We start from the raw sequence: 14,025 nt of genomic DNA, 5'->3' as shown, positions 1-14,025 counted from the left end.
TATCTAAATCATTGAAGATATTAAACAGAACCAGACCTAGAACTGATCCCTGCAGGACCCCACTCGATATGCACTTTCAGCTTGACTGTGAACCACTGATAATTACTCTCTGGGAATGGTTTTCCAACCAGTTATACACCCACCTTATAGTAGCTCCATCTAGGTATTTCCCTAGTTTGTTTATGAGAAGGTCATGCAAGACAGTATTTTAAAAGCGGTGAACAGGTGAAAGATTCCCTATTGATTGTGCAACTTTTATTTTCCCCTCAGTCCAATTTTGCAGAAAGCATGATGTTCCCAATAAATTACATTTCCTGGCAATATACTTTTATTTTACTACTTTTATCAACTACAAGCTTTGTGGCAGGATGCTCTTGAGCAGCTCTTCTGTAGTCAGGACACTAGGTATAGTCCCATTCCCAGTAGTTTGGTTAAAAATAGGACCTGTAAGTAAACAGGTGTTTGGACCAGACATTGGCAAGGAGAGATTGTTTTAGCAGAGTTAATTCTGCTTGAAAATTATGGTACCTGAATGGAATTATGTTGATATATCAACAATAGTGCTCAGCATTCTTTCAAAGAACAGTGAGGTAAGTAAAAGCACAGCTAGAATGGTTTGTGAGTGAAATGCACAAATGTCACCAAATTAATCAATGCACACACAACCTAATAGACAACAAAGTTTATTAGAGTTAACCTTGCATGGATTTTGGAAATTTTAAAACAATGCGATGCTCATTCACTTACTACATCACATCATATCACATCACTGCCTCTTTTTTTAAAAAAGCGGCAGAAGCAGTTATAATTAGGCCAAAAGAAAAAAGCTCATGATAGTAGCAGCAATGTGCACTGTAGCTATGCCATGCAGCATGGCAGGAGATGCATATTTACATCTAAGGCCTGGTCTACACTAGAAGGTTATGTAGAATTTAGCAGCGTTAAATCGAATTAACCCTGCACCCGTCCACACAACGAAGCTATTTAGTTCGACATAGAGGTCTCTTTAAATCAATTTCTGTACTCCTCCCCGACGAGGGGAGTAGCGCTAAATTCGACACGGCCATGTCGAATTAGGGTAGATGTGGATGGAATTCGACGCTAATAGCTCCGGGAGCTATCCCACAGTGCACCACTCTGTTGACGCCCTGGACAGCAGTCCGAGCTCGGATGCTCTGACCAGCCACACAGGAAAAGCTCCGGGAAAATTTGAATTCCTTTTCCTGTCTGGGCAATTTGAATCTCATTTCCTGTTTGGACATCGTGGCGAGCTCAGCAGCACTGGCAACGATGCAGAGCTCTCCAGCAGAGGTGACCATGCAATCGCAGAATAGAAAGAGGGCCCCAGCATGGACTGAGCGGGAAGTCTTGGATCTGATCGCTGTGTGGGGCGATGAGTCCGTGCTTTCGGAGCTGCGATCGAAAAGACGGAATGCAAAGATCTACGAGAAGATCTCTAAAGCCATGGCAGAGAGAGGATACAGCCGGGATGCAACGCAGTGCCGCGTCAAAATCAAGGAGCTGAGACAAGGGTACCAGAAGACCAAAGAGTCAAACGGACGCTCCGGATCCCAGCCCCAGACATGCCGTTTCTACGAGACACTGCATTCCATTCTAGGTGCGGCCACCACCACTACCCCACCACTGACAGTGGACTCTGAGGATGGGATATTGTCGATGGCCGCTTCCTCGGAGATGTTAGCGGACGGGGAAGATGAAGGAGATGAGGAGGACGAGGCAGTCGACAGCGCTTACAACGCTGATTTCCCCGACAGCCAGGATCTCTTCATCACCCTCACAGAGATCCTCTACCAACCCTCCCCAGGCGTTAACCCGGACCCTGAATCAGGGGAAGGATCAGTCGGTAAGTGTTTTAAACATGTAAACATTTATTTTGAACAGAACAGGAATATTAACAATGGGTTTTTCATGATTAGTTTGCCCTAGGCGCTTAACGTTTTAGTCCTTGCCAGTGCAGCTACTGGAAAAGAAGGTCTATATGTCCGGGGATAGAGCTGAAATCCTCATGGGACATCTCCACGAAGCTATCCTGGAGGTAATTGGAAAGCCTTTGCATGAGGTTCCTGGGGAGAGCGGCCTTATTGTGTCCTCCGTGGTCGGAAACTTTTCCGCGCCAGGCTATCATCAAGTACTCTGGGATCATTGCCTTGCAGAGCATGGCGGCATATGGCCCTGGTTTTTGCTGGCTTTCACGCAGCATGCGTTCTTTCTCTGACTCAGAAATCCTCAGCAGAGTGATGTCGCTCATGGTGACCTGCTTTGAATTAGGGGAATGTTACTATTGGGACTGCTTGCCTGTTCCTTTACATAACTGTAACCGGCGGTTTACAGCCACGCGGTGGAGGCGGGAGAGGGGCAGCATACAGGGATCTTTCCTGGGGACAGCCGCGAGGGGGTGGGACAGGGGCAGAGTTCATGCTTGCCGGATTGCCGGCAGCAGGAACTGGCCAACGCTAGGAGCATTGCTTTGAACGTGAAAGGAGGGCACTGCTATAATTTAAGTTTTAAGCAGCCAAAAGTCTACGGCTTACCATGTCAGCCTGCTACCCGAATTCCGCTGTCCTGCCCCGCTTGTCTGATCTCCACTGCAAGACCCCAGGCACTGAATGCGAAGGCCGAAAATTCGACCTTGTCCTGAGTGCGCATGTGATGGGTGCTGTGCATGGTCTTGTTCACAGAGAAAGACTATGTTCATTGTTCACAAAAATTTATCTTTGTGAGGAATTCACTCCCTTTTTCCCATCCCACAGCTGCGACTGTCTCCCGACCTACCCCGGCATCCCCCTCCCAGAGGCTGGCGCAGATTAAGCAGAGAAAGAAAAGGACACGGGACGACATGTTCTCAGAACTTATGGGCTGCTCCCAAGCCGAGGCGGCCCAGCAGACCTAGTGGAGGGAGAACATGTCCCAATACCAGCGATCACACAGCGAACGGGAGGAGAGGTGGCGGCAGGAAGACTAGCAGGTGACTCAAACGCTGCTTGGACTAATGAGGGAGCAAATGGACATGCTCCGGCGCCTTGTGGATGTTCTGCAGGACCGGAGGCAGGAGGACAGAGCCCCGCTGCAGTCTCTCTCTAACCGCCCTCCCCCGCCACAAAGTCCCATACCCCCCTCACCCAAAGTCCCAAGAAGGAAGGGCGGCAGGGGCCGTGAAAACTGTCACTCCACCCCGGCAGACTGCTCGAGTACCAGAAGGCTCTCATTCCCAAATATTTGATAAGTCCTTTCCTTCCCGCCTCAACCAAGCCCCCGTCCCAGTTTCATCCCCTAACTGTGTAATTGTTAATAAAAAATACGTTTCTGTTCATTACTGTTTCCGTCATGTTCTTTTAAAGGAGAGTGTGTTTGAAGGGGGGGAAGGGGGTTGGTAATTGGAGAGGACAGTCACCTTTACCAGGGTACAGACACGGGGACAGGTTCAGCAGAAGGTCTCACACACACTGCAGTCACTAGGCACCCTGGTCAGTCTGGGAGGTGGTTTTCATGTTCGGGGGGGCGGGGGGGCGGCTATGTGACTTTGTGGCGGGGGAGGGCGGTTAGAGATCTTATGCAGCGGTCCTTATCCTGGATGACAGAGCCACGCAGCAGGGGATCTGTAACCGTCCTCCCCCGCCACAAAGTCACATAGCCCCCACACACAGAGTCCTGAAAAGGAAGGGTGGCAGGCTCCGTTGAAACAACCAGTCCATCACTGCGGACCGCTCTAGGAACAGGAGCCTGTCATTCCTCGAGTTTAGAATCGTTCTTTCCATCACTACGCCCGCTCCGCACCACAGTCTGCGTCCCAGTTTCAACACTTTACCGCGAAATCTGTAATAAAGAAAACGGTGTTCATTAACAAAGTTCCATTTATTTTATTTTTAAATGTGTGTTGGAAGGGGGGGAACGGGGTGAAGGGGGTATGTAACTGGAGAGGATAGTCAACATTAACTGGGTAAAGAAACGGGGGTAGGTTCAGCTTCTCTTTAAACAAACGTAATAGTCACAGGTTATCCTGCTCACTGAGGAACCTAGCTTTCAAAGCCTCCCGGATGCACAGCGCGTCCCGCTGGGATCTTCTAATCGCACGGCTGTCTGGCTGGGCGTAATCAGCAGCCAGGCTATTTGCCTCAACCTCCCACCCCGCCATAAAGGTCTCCCCCTTGCTGTCACAGAGATTGTGGAGCACACAGCAAGCTGCAATAACAATGGGGATATTGGTTTCGCTGAGATCAGAGCGAGTCAGTAAGCTTCTCTATCTCCTCTTAAGACGTCCAAAAGCACACTCCACCACCATTCTGCACTTGCTCAGCCGGTAGTTGAAGAGTTCTTTTTCAGTGTCCAGTGCGCCTGTATAGGGCTTCATGAGCCAGGGCATTAGCGGGTAGGCTGGGTCCCCGAGGATCACTATAGGCATCTGCACATCCCCAACAGTTATTTTGTGGTCCGGGAAGTAAATACCTTCCTGCAGCCGTCTAAACAGACCAGAGTTCCTGAAAACACGAGCGTCATGAACCTTGCCCGGCCATCCGATGTTGATGTTTGTAAAACGTCCCCTATGGTCCACCAGTGCTTGCAGCACCATTGAAAAGTAGCCCTTTCGGTTAATGTACTGGCTGGCCTGGTGGTCCGGTCCCAGGATAGGGATGTGAGTTCCATCTATAGCCCCACCGCAGTTTGGGAATCCCATCGTGGCGAAGCCATCTATGATCACCTGCACGTTTCCCAGGGTCACTACCTTTGACAGCAGTAGCTCAACGATTGCGTTGGCTACTTGCATCACAGCAACCCCCACGGTAGATTTGCCCACGCCAAAGTAGTTCGCGACTGACCGGTAGCTGTCTGGCGTTGCAAGCTTCCAGAGGGCTATGGCCACTCGCTTCTGGACAGTCAGGGCTGCTCGCATCCGGGTGTCCTTGCGCTTCAGGGCAGGGGACAGCAACTCACAAAGTTCCAGGAAAGTTCCCTTCCGCATCCGAAAGTTTTGCAGCCACTGTGATTCATCCCAGACCTGCAGCACTATGCGGTCCCACCAGTCCGTGCTTGTTTCCCGGGCCCAGAATCGCCGTTCCACAGCATCAACATGACCCATTGCCACCATGATGTTCACGGCGCGGGGTGCCGTGCTTTGTGAGAGGTCTGTGCCCCTCTCAGACTTAATGTCCTCACCGCGCTGCCGTAGCCTCCTCGCCCGATTTCTCAGCATCTGCCTCTGGAAAAGGTGGATGATAAGGTGCGAGGTGTTGACAACGGCCATAACTGCAGCGATGATCGCAGCGGGCTCCATGCTCGCAGTGCTGTGGCGTCCGCGCTGTCACTCACCAGAAAAGTGCGCGAACTGATTGCCCGCCGGAGCTTTCAGGGAGGGAGGGCGGGAGTGACGGTTGGATGACGACAGTTACCCAAAACCACCCTCGACATTTTTTTCCCCAGCAGGCATTGGGGGCTCGACCCAGAATTCCAATGGGCAGCGTTGCACTGTGGGATAACTGCCCACAGTGCACCGCTTCCAATGTCGACGCTTGCCCCGTTAGTGTGGACTCACAAAGTCAAATTACTGTCCTTAGTGTGGATACACACGTTCGACTTTGAATTTGTGGAACCGATATTACGATTTAAGTAAAATCGAACTACTCTCATAGTGTAGACCTACCCCAAGTATGTCTACACTGCAATTAAAACCCACGGCTGGCCTGTGAAAGCTGACTTGGGCTTGCAGGGCTCGGGCTAAGGGGCTGTTTAATTGCAGGGTAGGTGTTTGGGCTTGGGCTGGAACCTGGGCTCTAGGATCCTGTGATGTGGGAGGGTCCCCGAGCTCAGGCTGCAGCTTGAGCCCAAACAAACATCAACACCGCAATAAAACAGCCCCTTAACCTGAGCCCCACAAACTCAAGTCAGCTGGCCTGGGCCAGCCACGCGTGTCTAATTGCATTGTAGACCTACCCTAAGACTCCATTTGAGCATGGCAATGCTCACTCAGGCACAGGTGCAAGATGTGCAATACACAGCTGTATAGCCCTCTGAGAGGTACAGGAGCATTTTTTTAAATGGAGAAGCCCTAGGCCCAGCCTGCTTCATAATTATTAAAAAGCAGCTATTGAAAAATAAAAATGCTAAGGGCAAACAGACAGAATCTCAGTTTCTAGGACTGGAAGAAATTGTAAGTGACCTGCTTTAAAGAGTAAGTAAAAGCAGTCATCTCTGCCAGGAGCTGAGAAGAAGCAGCGTCAAGACAATAAAGAATATTTGTAGACGATGCCTCAAACTCTAGACAAGGCTTTAGGTCCTATCAACACTAAAATTGCTACCTGGGTTTTTTTAAAGTGTTTTCTCACTACAGCAATAATACGAAAAGAATACACTTAGCACAGATCAGCCGTATATTTCCATTGTATGTGGTGGTAGGCAGCTACAGGGCAAATAGGGTACAGCCTTCACAGATTCACTTCAGTCTCATGTCCAGGATGGCTTTCAGCAGAAAAAGTGAGACCAAGAATCCTAACCTCATCACAGCTGAGTCAGTCTCAGGAAGTGGGGTTCTTTTGTCCCCTTTTTTGTTTTTGCCCCAACCTAGCCACCAGTTGCCTACGTTCTTGTAGACACCTGAACAAGCAGCTCTTGCAGAGAGATTTGAAGGAGAGGGTAATGGCCCTATGGATCAGTTTAAAAATGGTGATGGAAGATGCGGACAAAAAAGCAGCTGATGGCTGGTATAATCAACAGATCAGAAGGTTTGTTACAATAAGAGAGAGGAACAGATCAGTGGAAGGGGCAGAGGTGTGAAGGACCTTGAAAAGGAGGTCATGAAGCTTGAACTTGATGTGGTGGAAAACAAAGGAACCAGTAGAGGAATTCAAAAAGGTGGGGGTATGATATGGTCAGAGCATTATGCCAGGAAGATACCTTAGCAGCTGTGTTATTTATGGACTGAGGAGCATGATATGAGCATCAAACCCAATGAGGAAGCAGCTCCTAAATGCATGATCACCCTTTTTAACAATGCCATTGTTCCTGAGGAGCACAACCTGTTGAGCAACACTGGTCAGGAAGAGGCAGGTCCAGATGCAAGAGGCTGGGCCCAGGTTGCAAGTCTTGAACATTAGGACTAGAACCTGGGATTTGATGTGGTATTCAATGAGGAGCCAGTGGCATCTAGTGCATGAGGGCAATAGACTCATATCATCCTGTATTGTTTTGCAGGTCCGCTGCTGTATTTGCAACCAGCCAGCTCTTTATATGAATTAGGCAGTCACAAAGATGTGCAACAGTAGTGAGCATGGAGACCAGGAATGCCTGGCTTCCTGTGGCCAACTTGGCATCTGATAAGATAAACTATAGCTTTGTGGCAAGAGATGGATGAAAGATGGTGTAACTTTGCTGTTGTTTTACCATCCTGTCTTTGGCAGCTGTTGCTAATGGGGAATGCAGTGGCAGTTAAGAGTCCATGAAGAACCAAATGCTGCAAATAGCCATGAGACAAGAAACCCTTCTTAGCTTAGAGTGGTATGATTTTTGGGTAGGAGGATTGTATCATGGTTTTGAAGATTTCCTGAGAGCATGTTATTCCATAACTGCCTACAGTGCTGTGTTTGCTGCACCATTCTCTGAAGCAGCTACAATGTCCACTAACAGAGCCTGGATGCAGAGCTGGACTGATCCAATATGTGATTAATTTCAATTCTGCAAATTAAATCTGATTTTCTACACCCTGTTCTGTGCAGAAGTTAAAGGGTTATTTGGATTTCAACATGCACAATGAAACGGACTGATTTCTGAAAAAGCCATGATGTATTAGCACCAATATTAATTATCACACTGTTTTCCTCATGCTCTATTTGTCCCTGGAGTAGAAAACAGTTGAAATGTTCATTTTCACAGTATCTATCTGTGTTGGATTAATCTAATTCAGTATTGACAACAGTGATAAAATGAAGGTTCAGCAGCTACTGCAGTCATCCTACAAGAAATGAAACACCTTGCACTATAACAAATTGCCAGTGCTGCAAATTTGCAAATAATTTCCATCTCCTAAATTTATTTTCAGCTGAAATAAAACTGAAATAAAATAGCCATCTGAAGGAGTTCTAAGTGGCTGCTCCTTCACTAGCCAGCTATTTTTCCTACATCTCTTCCCTCCGTTGTTCAAAATAGTTTAGTGACAGATTAACAGCATGCACAAAGATAATCAAAGTAACAAGAATAGATCAGAGTGAAGACTAACTGTACAAATGTGATTCATACTGCTTCTTCAGACTTGTAAAACAGGCTTGTAGAGATATTAACTACTTGATTCTTTCCAAACACCAAGTGTTAGAGAAGGGTCAGAACTGGAGCATAGGATCCAAACACCACAGAGCATTAGATAAATTTAGACCTGACTCAATCCAAAATTCATCACTCAGAACCATTCCTAATTAGAGCAATGTGAAAACAACAGAAATCATTATTTTCATCAGGTGTTTGCTTTTTAATAGTTCACATTATGAGAACTGTTATCTTATTAAAAAAAGTAAAGTGACAGTCTAAACCACTGCAGTGAAACTAGCATAGATTATATTGTTTTGGAACATTATTTTAGCTTACTATAGTGTGTAATTATTTGCTCAGTTAATGTAAATTGGTGTAGCTACTTTGCCTTCAATGAAGCCATGTGGAATTACACTGCCTGTGAGTCTGGCCCCATCTTTTCTTTTTTTAAATCAGGCCTTATGAATACATGGTTAACCTACATGTTTGTGACTCCTTTAAAGGCATATGGAAATGTAATTTAATGCCCTCCTTAGTCACTCCCATTCTGCCAGTTTATTCTGACAGTTGCTCAGTGGTTGTAATGGAAGAGTTGTAATGTGCTTCCTTTAGGAACAGCAGCTACTTTAGTAATAGATTTCACACACAGTATTTGAAAGTTAAACCAAAAGTAACATTTAGATCACAGCTGAAGGAAAAATCTGTACCTATCGTGTACTTGCATGTGGCTGTATATAATTAGAAAGTAGCAGGAGGCAAGCAGCTTTGTTTTGTATGGGATATTCACAGCACTTTTCATCCAGAAGGATCTCAACATGATTTACAAATTATATAGAGGGATTCCTATCTTTAAAAAGGGAACACTGAGGACATGGGAATTATAGACCAGTCAGCCAATACCTGGAAAGATACTGGAACAAATTATCAATCAGTTTTAAGCACCTTTAAGATAACAGGTTTCTAAGGAATAGCCAGCATGGATTTGTCACGAACAAGGTATACCAAACCAACCTAATTTCCTTCTTTGACTGGGTTACTGGTCAAGTGAAGAGGGGAAACAGTAGACATGATTTATCTTGATTTAGTAAGGTGTTTGACAGTGCCACATGACATTCTCATAAGCAAACTAGGAAAATGTGCTCTAGCTGAAATTACTATAAGGCAGGTGGACAACTGGTTGAAAAAAACATATTCAAACAGTAGTTAACAATAGTTCGCTGTAAAACTGGAATGATGTATCTAGTGGGGTCCCACAGGGGTCAGTCCTGGGCCCAGTACTATTGAATATTTTTATTAAATTACTTGGATAGAGTGGAGAGTATGCTTATGAAATCTGCAAATGACACCAACCTGGGAGGGGTTGCAAGCACTTTGGAAGACAGAATTAGAATTCGAAATGACCTTCATAAATTAGAGAATTGGTCTGAAACCAACAAGATGAAATTCAATAAAGAAAAATGCAAAGTACTTCACTTGGGCAGGAAAAATAAATCAAAATGCACAGCTACAACTGGGTAATAACTAGCTAGGTGGTAGTACTGCAGAAAAGGATCTTGGGGAATATAGTGGATGGCAAGTTGAATGAGTTAATGTTATGCTGTTTAAAAAAGGTTAATATAATTCTGAGGTGTATTAACAGAGTGTTGCATGTAAGACAAAGGAGGTAATTGTCCCACTCTACTCGGCCCTGCTAAGGCCTCAATTGAAGTATTGTGTCTAATTCTAGGTGTCACACTTTAGGACAGATGTGGACAAACTGGCAAGTGTCCAGAGGAGAGCATATATAAAAATGCTAAACCGTTATGAAAACCTCACCTGTGAGGACAGGTTAAAAAGCTGGGCAAGTTTCATCTTGAGAAAAGAAGATTGAGGGGGCACCTGATAAGTCTTCACATTTTAAGGGCTGTTATACAGAGGATGGTGATCAACTGTTGTCCATGTCAGCTGAAGGTAGGACAAGAAGTAATGGGCTTAATCTGCAGCAAGGGAGACTTAGGTTAGATATTAGGAAAAAATTTCTAACTATAAGGGTAACTAAGCTCAGGAATAGGCTTCCAAGGGAGGGTGTGGAATCCCCATCATTAGAGATTTTTAAACAACATGTTGGATAAACACCTGTCCATGGATGGTCTAGGTTTACTTGGTCGTGCTTCAGCAGAGGGCTGGGATTGATAACCTCTTGAGGTCCCTTCCAGACCCACATTTCTATGATTATTCATCCACCATTTCAATGCAGCTGCCTTCAAGTAAAAATGCAAAAGATATTCTGTGCCAGCAACTTTTAGAAGAGGAAGAATAACTTCAACGACCAGAGGAATTTTAGTAGACAATATAGTTGCTTGAGTTGGAATTGGCCAGGACACTGGAGCAAATCTCTCTTATGCAAAACAGTCATTGGTTCTTCAGTGAACACAAGTGGCAAGGACCCATTTTAAAGCATGCTTCTACTCTGAAAAAGAACTGAAAAAATGGCACTGTGGGATTTTTTGTTTGTCTTTCACTGACTGTCATCATCAAATTTTCCAGCCCTATAAACTCAATGTGGGACCTGAAAGTCTAGCTGGGTTCTTGGCTTGTCACATAAATCCTTATGTAAAGCCAACTGCAATCAAAAATGAATCCTTTAATTGGCTTCAGCTCTGGCTCATGTATTACCAACAAAAGAGATGCTGTAAGCCAAGTTATGCTCCCAGTTACATTTCTGCAATCCCAATGGAATCATAGTTTAACCACCACCATCTTTATTACTGGTGATGACACATGAGGAAAGAATCCAACTGGATTTTCAGATCTCAGGATAAGTTTTGCAGATGTGACAGTTAGAAAAGTCACCTCTTAACTTATAAACTGACAAAAACTACATATGGAACTATTAAGGAACAGCATACATGGGATCCCCCCCATAAAGCCTTTTTACAGTACATTTTCAGAGTAGAACAGATCTTTGCGGGTCTTCTGAGAGTGTGCACCTATGCACTATCATTGGACATTGGAAAAAACGAACTTCAATTCATGGAGCACCTGGGTTTCTCTCTGTGAGCCAGGTACTGGCTAGACTGAACACTGCTGAGCTTAGAATGTGATCTTGACAGATATCCCCAAAAGTCTATAACTGGCTTTCTGGAAAGCTTACATGCTTTCTAGTTAGTTAAAGACGACTGGACTCCCTTGAAGACTTAGTGTTCAGAATAAACGAAGTTCTGCTCTTATCTGGCTATTATTGCCAAATGCAATGATCATAATGCAATGAAGTAAATGAGATTTTATTGATTTTGACCTATGGCTTGTACAACATAGTCTACTCCTATGAGACTTATGTTATTAGCAGAACTTTCAATGTTGTGACATATTATACTATGTAAGTTCAGTGATGTCTTAGAACATCATGTCTTCTAGTCCATCCTCCATAAACTTCTTATAAAGTGCCATAAACTTTGCCACAAATGCTTCCAGATGATAAATGGCTTTGCTGCCCAGTTGCAGTCGGTGCTCATAGAAGGCTGCCATCTGTGCAACCTCTCCTTTTAGTTGCCCATCACAATTATTTAGAAGTTCTGACAAAAGGCCCTAGAAGAGAAACATATGGCAGTTTTTAAAAGGATAAAATACTACAAAAGCAGGGTAGCATGGCAGATACTATTGTTAGGCATAGCATATACTACATTCACTAGTATTACACATGGTATATGTATAAGTATTGGGAAATTATGTTAACTGAATGTATTATGTTCTTCCCACAATTCTGTTCACCCAAGTCAAGTACCCTACAACACCTTGCAAAGCTGAATTCAGTCAGCTTTGGCATTAGAAAATAGGAAACCTATCAAAGACAAGATACATTAGTACTCTGCCCTAGGTACAAGTTCAGGAGGTGCCTTCATGCCTATTAGTACCTAAGATGCTGTATCCAAAACAAAAAGAAAAGGGGGTATGCGGTGGTACCAGAAAACAAGTTGAAATTGATGGGTGGAATCTTAGATGATGATAGCGTTTTAGCTTGTGAATAGCCCCATTATAAATAGAGGTAGTACAGCGGTGTATTTTGCGAACATGCCTTCCTTGTAAGCCGCGAGAACAGAAGTCCCGGAAGGACTGGTGGTGTATTAACTTTCTTTCCTGTATCATACTGTTTTGTTTGTAAACAATAAATTGTCTGAGCTTGGTTATTTGATCTTGAACGTTTTTAATATTGAACCACAACTGTAACCAAAATCAGTTGGCTATGCTATTAATCAACACCATCATTTTCCTAGAAATAGCTGAGCAAGTAACATCATGATTTTGAACTCACTCAGTGATCCAGCAGAGCAGAAGTTTTCAAGAGCTATCACATCATCTATCCAATAGAACTAACTTTGAATTGCATAAACACTTGTGGAACATTGTCTTTCCAGAAACTTCTCTCTCAGGATAAATTCCTCATCCTGTAAAATCAGGTGACACAATGGTGCAACTGAACAATTTCTACCTCACTAACAACAAAAATAGATTAACAAACTGTGCACACCACCTTACTGATATCATTGGGAACTGCAAGTAAGTGTATAGCCTTGAGGATTCTTCATTTGACAGGGGAAGTGAATCTCAATAGCATTCATCAGGAACGGATGTAAATAAGCTCAGAATGACTACTTAAAAAAAACACACGAGAGAAACGACTGCACTAGTTTACCTCAAGAATGACAAAGGCCTTGATATTAAAATTTTATATTTGAGGAAGAAGGGGATAAAGCCATTGCAGAAGCAGCTCTAATGCAATGAAAAGTGTAAGAGACAAGGTCAGTGAGCACCAACACGGCTACAATTGGACTGCATACGAAGAGTTTAAGTTAGTTAAGGGCTTAAGGACACTGCCAAATATTGGTGTCTTCAAACACGTTAGTAACAGGTATTTGAATTTATCTTTAACACAGAGAGCACTTGCACAGCAAGACAACTCAAGCTCTCAGTGGCATCTACCCACAGTAGGGCAAAAAGGACAAGGAAAAGCATAACTGAACAGAATATGTCAGGAACACAAGTCAGTTGACATGTCAAGGATTTTACCACAATTTAATCAGAGCTGTGTTTTGTCAATAGAAATAGAGGTTAATGCTGTTGTTTAATCTCAACTCTGCCTTCATTTCCTCCAGTACCCTTTCATGCTGCCTACAATCCACAACTCCTGCCTGGTTGCTCCATTTGTTTCCATCTCCCATAGCAACTTCTATGCTTGAACCACTGTCCCTTCCTTAAAACGTCACACTTCCTTCATGAGGCCTTTCAATACCATTGACACTTACAAAAAAGCACTCACTCTTGAAGTTGACTCCCAACCTGTGTATCACATCTGTTTAGATGTAATGTCTCCCTCTGTTTTAGACAGCAAGCTCTTTGGAAGCAGGGACCATGTCTTCCAATATGTTTTCTCAGCTCTGAGCATACTGTTGGTACTCAAAGAATGATCTTGTTTTAATAAGATGTTACCTCCCTCTTTCCCAATGAATAATGTCCCTTGCCTCCCATTTCAGTCTTTCACCTTTGCTATTTCAGGCAATCATCCATGTACCGTATAGGCTAGGACCCTATCCTCGAGGGCAAGTCCAGGTGTTTCAATGCTGACCCTGTAGGTGTTCCTCAATCTTTAAGTATCAGAGGGGTAGCCGTGTTAGTCTGAATCTGTAAAAAGCAACAGAGGGTCCTGTGGCACCTTTAAGACTAACAGAAGTATTGGGAGCATAAGCTTTCATGGGTAAGAACCTCACTTCTTCAGATGCAAGTAATGGAAATCTCCAG

The sequence above is a fragment of the Terrapene carolina genome, unplaced genomic scaffold (genome assembly GCF_002925995.2).
Source record: "Terrapene carolina triunguis isolate 2854851 unplaced genomic scaffold, T_m_triunguis-2.0 Scaffold141, whole genome shotgun sequence".
Lineage (NCBI taxonomy): Eukaryota > Metazoa > Chordata > Testudines > Emydidae > Terrapene > Terrapene triunguis.
Note: the sequence above shows the minus strand (reverse complement) of the source record.